The 8,525-nt window shown below is 37.3% G+C and overlaps 1 long non-coding RNA gene across 1 annotated transcript in view; it reads left to right on the top strand.

Moving 5' to 3' along the window:
- The first annotated feature begins 6,042 nt into the window (after window positions 1-6,042).
- The window catches only part of LOC147171912 (uncharacterized), a 5,146-nt gene continuing 2,663 nt past the window's right edge, over window positions 6,043-8,525 (top strand). The window contains exons 1-4 of the long non-coding RNA XR_015095326.1: window positions 6,043-7,147; window positions 7,726-7,869; window positions 7,961-8,123; window positions 8,514-8,525. The exon at window positions 8,514-8,525 is cut by the window's right edge and continues 49 nt beyond it. This is a non-coding gene — a long non-coding RNA (uncharacterized LOC147171912). The remainder of the gene's footprint in view (window positions 7,148-7,725; window positions 7,870-7,960; window positions 8,124-8,513) is intronic.

Here is an 8,525-nt window from a genome sequence, read left to right as displayed (position 1 = left end):
CTGCAATTATAAGGGGAAATGCTATATTGGGATAAAATGATTTTTCTTTAAAATGGTCTGGTATTGTTTAGGTTTTTTTTGTTTTTTGTTTTGTTTTTTGTTTTACGGGTAAAAAGTACCAATACTTGATAACAGTATTGGTGACTACTTGTACTGGTATTGGCCCCCCAAAAAAGTGATATTGAACATCCCTAAAAATCTCTCATTCAAGAGAGAGGTGGGGTTCACATACACACCTATGAACCCCACGCAAGCATGGAGAGACAGGTTAACTCCACACAGTTTTATATTTATATATATATATATATATATTTATTTATTTATTTATTAGGGGTGTGAATTGCCTAGTACCTGGCGATTCGATTCTTATCACGATTCATAGGTCACGATTCGATTCGATACCGATTAATCCCAATACGAATCTATAAATTGCGATCTTTTTTAAAACTCATATTTAGAAAATACTCATCAGTAAACTTGTACATGTACACTGTAAGATTTGTATGAAAATGTATTTATTTATCTGAAAAATCAGGCTTGTAACTGAGCCACTGCATTTAACAAACAGGTTGCAGTCTGTTTCATGTTTGAACAGCACTGAAATAAAATATTAAGGCTTAATGTTCCATTAATATAACATTCTTCCATGCTTAATGTGTGAATCCTAACCCTAAATAAGACGTTTTGTTGAATATTCCCATAAAAAATTGATGTTTAAAAATCGAGAATTGCGCGCTGTAATATCGCGATATATTGCCGAATCGATTTTTTTCTAACACCCCTAATATATATATATATATATATATATATATATATTAGGGGTGTTATATATATATATATATATATATATATATATAAATGTACATAAGTGTTTTTCACAGGACGACGATATATATATATAAACACTTTTGTCTTTTGTTTTATGTTTTTGGGATGTCTGCATTAAGTTAATAAACTTAAAAATGTAAAAAATGACAAAAATGTACATAAGTATTTTTTTCACAGGACAGCAACGATATGCATTCACTTTGGAGGTGATTTGACATTTTATAAAGCGTTAAAACAAATAATTCAGTTAACTCAATTTAATTTACTTCCTGTGGCAGCTAACCTCTGCTCTCTTTGCAGCCAAACTTAGAGGAGAATCACTAGCACAAATACAGACTGACTTTTAAGAAGTTACCCGACGCAATCAGAACTAAAAACCCTGCTTAAGGTACCTCCACGAGGCCTCGCAAATCAACGCTGCTGGGGTGGGGTGCTGATGGGCAGAACTAAACCTATAAGCGAGAAGTTTTGAAAATGTATTATATGAGAAGAATAAAAGAACAATGTCTGTAAAGATGATTTGATTATGATCATTTTGTTCAGTAGATGTATTGTACAGGAAAGTAATCGTATTTATGGATCAGGGAAAGCTATTAGAACGGTCTTTAAATTGAATATATTTTTTATTTAATGATTTTACATTAATTCCAAGATTTTACACAAATAAATATCTGTTACAAGTGTCTTAGAAAATAGTTGTTGAAAAATGTGATTAATTGTGTTTAATTATGGGAAACTTTGAGATTAATTTGTTTTAAAAATACTCACTTGGCAGCACCAATATATTATTATTATCATGATTATGATGATGATGATGATGATTATTATAATTTACAGAATATTGATTAATGACCGGTAACTTAACTAACTTTAGTTTAGAAAATGTTTGGTCTTTCTCCTTATGAACATTAATAAGTATGAGTATTGTGTGTTTCTCCAAATGACCGTAAATGCCCAGCAAAGAGCGCCTGGAGACCAAATGAAGAGGAGGCAGTTGGAGCCTTGCGAAGTGTAACACTGTGCACTCTGCAACACTCGCCGCCCACACAGGAGCGTGCGCTTGCTGCTCGCATCACTTTGAACACTTGCAAACAGAGGTGAGCATAGAAATGCAGAGGTTGGACAAATCAAGTCCTGATGATGGAGAAAACAGCACAACTACAGAAACTATTGTGAATTGTATATTCTATTCATTGAAACATTGTAACAAACTACCGTGCCATCAAACTTGCTTAACTGGACCATAACAGTAGAAGCTAGTCAGACTGTGATGTGTAATTACGAAGTGACCCCAGGTCGCACCCCCTTGAAACCCCAACTGCTCCTCTTCCGTGTGCGTCAACTCCCACAACGCCCGTGACCTCCAAAAACACCTTATTAGCTAGGCTGAGACTAAGCCACACCACCTTCATCTCTGTTGCTGTCAGGGGGATTAGGTCTGTTCAAAATCACTGAGGCATGCTGGGAGACAGACATGTCGGCTGACTTTCCTGTTGATCTTTGTCTACCCGGACTCTCACCGGTCATTGGGGTCCTGCGTTATCAGGGAGTTAAAAATGGAAGGGGAAAGTCAAGAATCTGTGCTGCATTTATTTGGCGACCTTTTCACCCCTTAAGCCTGAATTCAACTTAACCTTGCCATGGGAGAATAACGCAGGAAAATACTCAAATTTGTGTGTGTGCTGTTGCTTTTTCTCCTTTTGTCATGTTGCTGATCTCTCTGTTACAAAAAAAATAAAAAATCAATGGTGCCCCCCCTCGCCGTCCCCCCTCCTCCTTTCTCTCCATCCATCCATGTATCCCCTCTCTGTGCTGCTGGATCTGACCCAAGATCAAGCTGTTAGTCAATCTGCTATCCACACAACACATTTTGGAAAGTTACACATATTTGCTTACATGGTGATAGCTAGATGAAGAAGTTGTTACCACTCTTCACCCCATGCATGTGTTCCTGTTACAGTAATCATACGGCAAAATTACGATTAGTAACCCATTTGGTTAAATGGTGAACAAATATGCCAACGGGTTATAGTTCAAAACATGCCAAGATATATTGATAACTGCTGTCCGATGCTCATTGGTCAAGCAGGCCCTTGTGATGTTTTAGTTTACAAAGCTAGAAATAACTTCAATAATCACACATGCTAATGTTTGGTGTTGGGATGCAGTTGAGCTCTTGACGCCACAATTTCCTCTTTGCTGCAGTGGTTTGTTTTTGTTGTTATTCTCAGTTTCAATTACAGTATTTCAAAATTAAAAACTGAAATTTCGTTGATAATAAAATATACAATAAATTCTTACCATGAACTATTTAGAACACATTTTACAGCTAGTAGTGTTAATTTAGTTTAAAAAAAACTAAACTAAATATTTTTGTCAGCTAACATTTTTCACCGGACGAAAACTAGACTAGACTAGATTAAAGCCCCTGTTAATAAAAAAAAAAAGTAACAAGGACTAAATGAACATACATTTTCGTTGACTAATGAAGACCAGACGAAAATGCCATTCACTTAATAAAGACTGGACTAAAATCTATGGACATTTTAGTTCATGAACAAAAGCAAGACAAAAATTATATAATTTTTATAAAATTTTAGTGATGGTTGTTTATAACGTAACATAAATCCGACAGCTATAACGTTCCAACCATAATGTTGATCTGACCACTAACTAATGCTGGCTAAGTTGCTAACTCGTAGCATGGAGCCATAGTAGCCACTTGTTGATATACTGTAATTGTGTGTGAAGTTGTTTTTCAACAAAAAGATGAGAGAACATTTAATCAAATTTATGTGATGATCAGATGGAAATTTTCAGTGTAAAAGGGTAAAACGATTGTCCTGACTAAAATTAGATTATGTTTTCTTGGACTAAAATAAAGACTAAAATGCTCGATTTATAGTCGATTAAAAGTTGACTAATTAAAAACAAGATGAGCCAGACTAACTATGATAAAAACTAACAAGATGATTGAAACTGCACTAAAACTGAGACAAAATTTAAAAATGGCTGATAAAATTAACTCGAACTGCCAGTCAATCTGGTGACCAGTGCCTGTGTTATTACTTTAGCTAATGCTAAATGCTATCCTAGTTTACAGTCCAACCGTGCTAAACAATTCAATGCGCTCACCATTATCCAACCATTTTTTGCTTGGTCCCAGCAGCAATTGTCGTCTACCTCGCAATCCCACATTGTAACTTTGCAGACTCGTCGCGAGAAACGCTCAGCTCACATGCGGTCTGACTGCAGCATTTGGCTAGTAAGACTGCATTTCCCATGATTCTTGGACGCAGAAGCAGGAAGTAGTTCCGGTATGATGAAAACATGGGACGCCTGCTAGCATTTAGATGCAGATGAATGTGAAAATAAATACTAAATAGGAAGGAATTTGACAGTTAAAGTCATCTTTCTGGACTAATTCATAAATAATGGCACACTGCGCAAAAGTGAGGCAAAACGACGGGGCTGCCGGGACAAACACAAGGCTGTCGCATTTAAACAGCGACATCTCGCCACCTCAGCATAGGAAACGCAGAGAAGTAATCGGTCGGTGCTTGTTGGCATGTCCCGATAATAGCAAACCATAAATAATGCATCTATAGATGTAGTATTGTGTGCTTGACCCCCACCTGTGTTTGTTTGGCGCTTGTGTGGCAAAGGAAGGTAAATTGCTGTGATTATGCGGCAGTAATTGAGCAGTGATGGTGTGTTTAATTGAGTTCTTCCTGATGTCTCTGTGACAGGTGCCTGAGAGGTTGTTTTTTGTTTTTTCATGCTGCCACGTAAGGCTTTGTTGTATCTCTTTTAGCTTGCTTCCTCCGTGTTGGGCCTAATGGTTTGTTTGACTGGGGGATGGTATGGAGACTGTAGGCTGTTTACCTGACAGAATGCGATGTATGCCTTTGAGTGTCTGTCTTTCAAAATGTATATTTGAAGGCTTACTTGCATCTTATATGCATTCATGTGTCGCCGTTCTTATGCTGGTGTCGGTGTGTGTGTGTCGGGGTGTGTGTGTGTGTGTGTGTGTGTGTGTGTGTGTGTGTGTGTGTGTGTGTGTGACTGATCTGCCTCCTGGGCTCTATGACCCAAATCAAATGGTAGGAAACATCAATTTCACTATCTTATCTCCTCCTTCCCTCCCTCCTCTCTACTTGTCTAATTTCTTTTCTCCACTTGCTCTCCTCCCCTGCAGCTCCTCTCCTCCTCGCCTCCTTCTGTTCTCGGGGTGTGATTACGGCCCTCCCCTGTTTGTGTGTGCGTGATTGCTGACTGGTTGGTGATCTGAGCAGCCCGGCGCCGGGTATTGTGTGGCGCAATTCCTGGATGACGTCCTTCGATGAATGCCTCTATTCACAATTATAGCCTCTCTATTAGTTGCCGCCCTCACTGCCTTGTTGTAGTCGGTGCTACTTCCATGCAAAAAAGACACAATTAAAGGAGGACAAAAACAAGCGAGGACACAAACAGTGTAGATCGGAAAAACACTTGGTTGAAGAGAGTTGTACGTGTGTGTGTGTGTGTGTGTGTGTGTGTGTGTGTGTGTGTGTGTGTGTGTGTGTGTGTGTGTGTGTGTGTGTGTGTGTGTGTTGCCTTTGTGTATTATGAGGACATGTCACCTGAATACACGCAACACTGCGAGGACATTTTGAATTATGAGGACACAGCCCATGTCCTCATAATTCATTCAATGCAGAAGTGCTTCTAGGGCTGTAGAAGGCTTAAATCCAAAGTTTTAGCCAATGTCCTTGTAAACCATAATTACATGAATTTGTGTATTTTTGTGTATTTGATGACGCCCCCTGTAGGAAGGTCCTCGTAATGCACCACTTCATGAATTATTCACACCAGTGTATATTTCACAGCATTTGATTGGCAGACCGTCACCTGTCCCCACAATTACGCACATGTCCCCATAATTCAGTTTTTTCTCAAAATGCTGTGTATTGTGAATGTTTGTCTGTAGACGCAGAGCCTTTTTTTTTTTTTGCAGCCACCAATTCCTAAGTAGATAAATTAAATAATGAAATACACTATGACATTTAATTATATATTTCAGCATTTAATTCTTGCAGTGGTTGTTTATTTGAAAATATACAATGGTTAACAGCTGTTTATCACATCACTTTGAACAGCTGGAGGCAAAGACAGAGAAACTGTCAGTGCCGTATATTGATTCATCATTTAACATCCCACCCTGCCTTTACAATGTAACATCTTTCTGTACACCAGTGGCCAAATGTTTTGAGAATGACATTGATTTTCTAAAAATCTCCAGTGCTGACTTATTATTATTGTTTTTTTATGATGGCAATTTGCATGTACTCCAGAATGTTATAGTGATTAGATGAATTGCAAAGTCCCTATTTGCCATGAAAATTAAAGTAATTTCCTTTAGTGACCTTACAAACTTTAAGTGAAGAAGGCTTCAGGGCACCCAAGAAAATCCAGCAAATGCCAGGACTATCTCCCAAAGTTGATTCAGCTGCGGGATAAGGACATCACCACCAGTGTAGAGCTTGCTCAGGAATGGCAGTAAGCAGGTATGAGTGCATCTACACCCATGGTGAGGGAGTAAGACTTTTGGAGGATGGCCTGGTGTGACCAGTGAAAAGGGGATTCCATAAATACAGACCAAAATAAGAAAAAAAGAGTTGAAGTTATTTTCTCTGATTAACCCCCTTTCCAAATGTTTGGGGCATCCGGAAAAATGCTTGTCTGGAGAAGAAAAGGTGAGCGCTACCATCAGTCCTGCTTCATGCCAAAAGGAAAGCGTCATGTGACCATTCATTTGCAGGGTTGCTTCTCAGCCAAGGAATTGGGCTCGCTCACAATTTTGCCAAAAAACACATGCATCCATTACTAAAGTATAGTACTAAAACATCCTCGGACAGCAACTGTATGACAGCAGCAAGGTTATTTTATTTACTAAAGCAAAAAAATATTTTCGTTAATGAAAAAAAAAACCTTTTTAAAAAACTGAAACTGAAATCACATTTTATGATTACAAAATGATCTATAATTCTAGCAATAATATCCTTTGTTTTCGTCTGTGGTAATTCATTTAATATATGAGCCTTTGGGGTTCATTTTAAATGTGATCTATTTTTTTTTATTGACACTGTAAATCATAGAACAATAGCCACTCTTATCAACAAAGTTCATAATCCAACGACTGAACCAATTTGTTGATTTGAACGGGATTTATTATATTGCCCTGAGTACGGAAGTGACGTCATCTAGCAGCCCCGATAGAGAACCGCCCCCGGCTCTATTTACTTCACGAGATGTGATGGCGTGTAGCTGTGCTAATGAGGTAGGTTTGAAGCTCGAATTTTTCCTGTTGTTGTTGGTCGCTTGTGTACATTGCTCCCTCTTTCGCGAAAATGATTTATAATGCAAGTCCAGTGTAAGTGCAGCTAAGCTTACGTTAGCATACCTAACCATCTGTTGATTATGATGGATGCAGCTAATTATTTAGAATTGCTACGCTTCTGTTAGCGACGGTTAGCATAGCAGAGCTAACCGTCTGTTGAGTAAGATGAATGCTAATTGCAATTTTTAAGAGGAAAGCAATAACAGACTGGTTTTTGATGTGAAAATATACAATGGCTTAGTATTACCAGTACAGTATAAATGAAGTATTGGTAAATTGCTGCATTTGTGTTTACTTAAATTTGTTCTTTCAATAGAAATATTTCAGTAAAGTCTGTTAGTGTTCATTACATTTAATTTATGCAAATATTTAGCAGAGCTGTGCTATCCACTGTATTTTATTTTCGTTGGCACATTTACTGCACACTGCACAGGCTATTATGGTACACTGAAAGTCAACTTCAAGACATCTGCAACAAGTTACCTATCAAACTGATTGAAACTCATTTTTTTCTATAGCTTTAGATCATTATCTTCAGTGAGACATGTCAGTCATGAGGCCACAGAGGGCAAAAGTTAAACCCAAAGAAGAGGTAGCATACTTTTCATCCTTAGGTAAAGACAAGAATGGCTTCACCATAAAATATATTAATTAATTCAAAGGTGAGTATTGGTAAAATATTCTTTAGTATGGGTCTAGTTTTCATTATTGTTATAATGAAATATTTCTGTTGTATCCTTTTTTCTTTGTAAGGTCGAGGAGTGTTCAGTTCCTGCTCCTTTCAGAAGAGAGACTTTCCTACTGAATATCGAGGAGAAGTTCTAAGCAAACAGGAACGTGAAAACAGGCTGAGAGTGTATCATGATGCCCGGAAGGTTTTCATGTTTGAATTTCGCTACAATGGAAAAACACTATGGTATGTTTATATGGTGTGTTGTCACACTTAATTTTGTTTTTTTGGGGGGATATCGTGCAAGGTTTGACAAAACATAAAAGATTAATTAAAACTCAAAAGCAAAAGTACATTCTTTTCTCAATATAATTTTTTTATTTTTTTATTTCATTTTTTACAATATTGTGACTTGTTTTTTTATTTTACTTTTACAGTTATCGTGAGTATCGCTAACCTCACAATATCATGTTAATTATCATATCGTGATTTCTTATGACATTTGGATATTGTGTCATACATGTGACATACTAGAATTACTGGTCGCACATTCATGATTACATGAAATTATATTATAGCAGTCTAGTCTTAGTAAGAATTTAATTGTATTGGTATTTTTCTATTCATCTGCCCCAGGTTTCCACTGAA

The sequence above is a fragment of the Leptonotus elevatus genome, chromosome 6 (genome assembly GCF_054856555.1).
Source record: "Leptonotus elevatus isolate MCC_2025b chromosome 6, RoL_Lele_1.0, whole genome shotgun sequence".
Taxonomy (NCBI): Eukaryota; Metazoa; Chordata; class Actinopteri; order Syngnathiformes; family Syngnathidae; genus Leptonotus; species Leptonotus elevatus.
The sequence above is the reverse complement of the archived record's forward strand: the minus strand, read 5'-3'. Positions and strand labels throughout refer to the sequence as shown.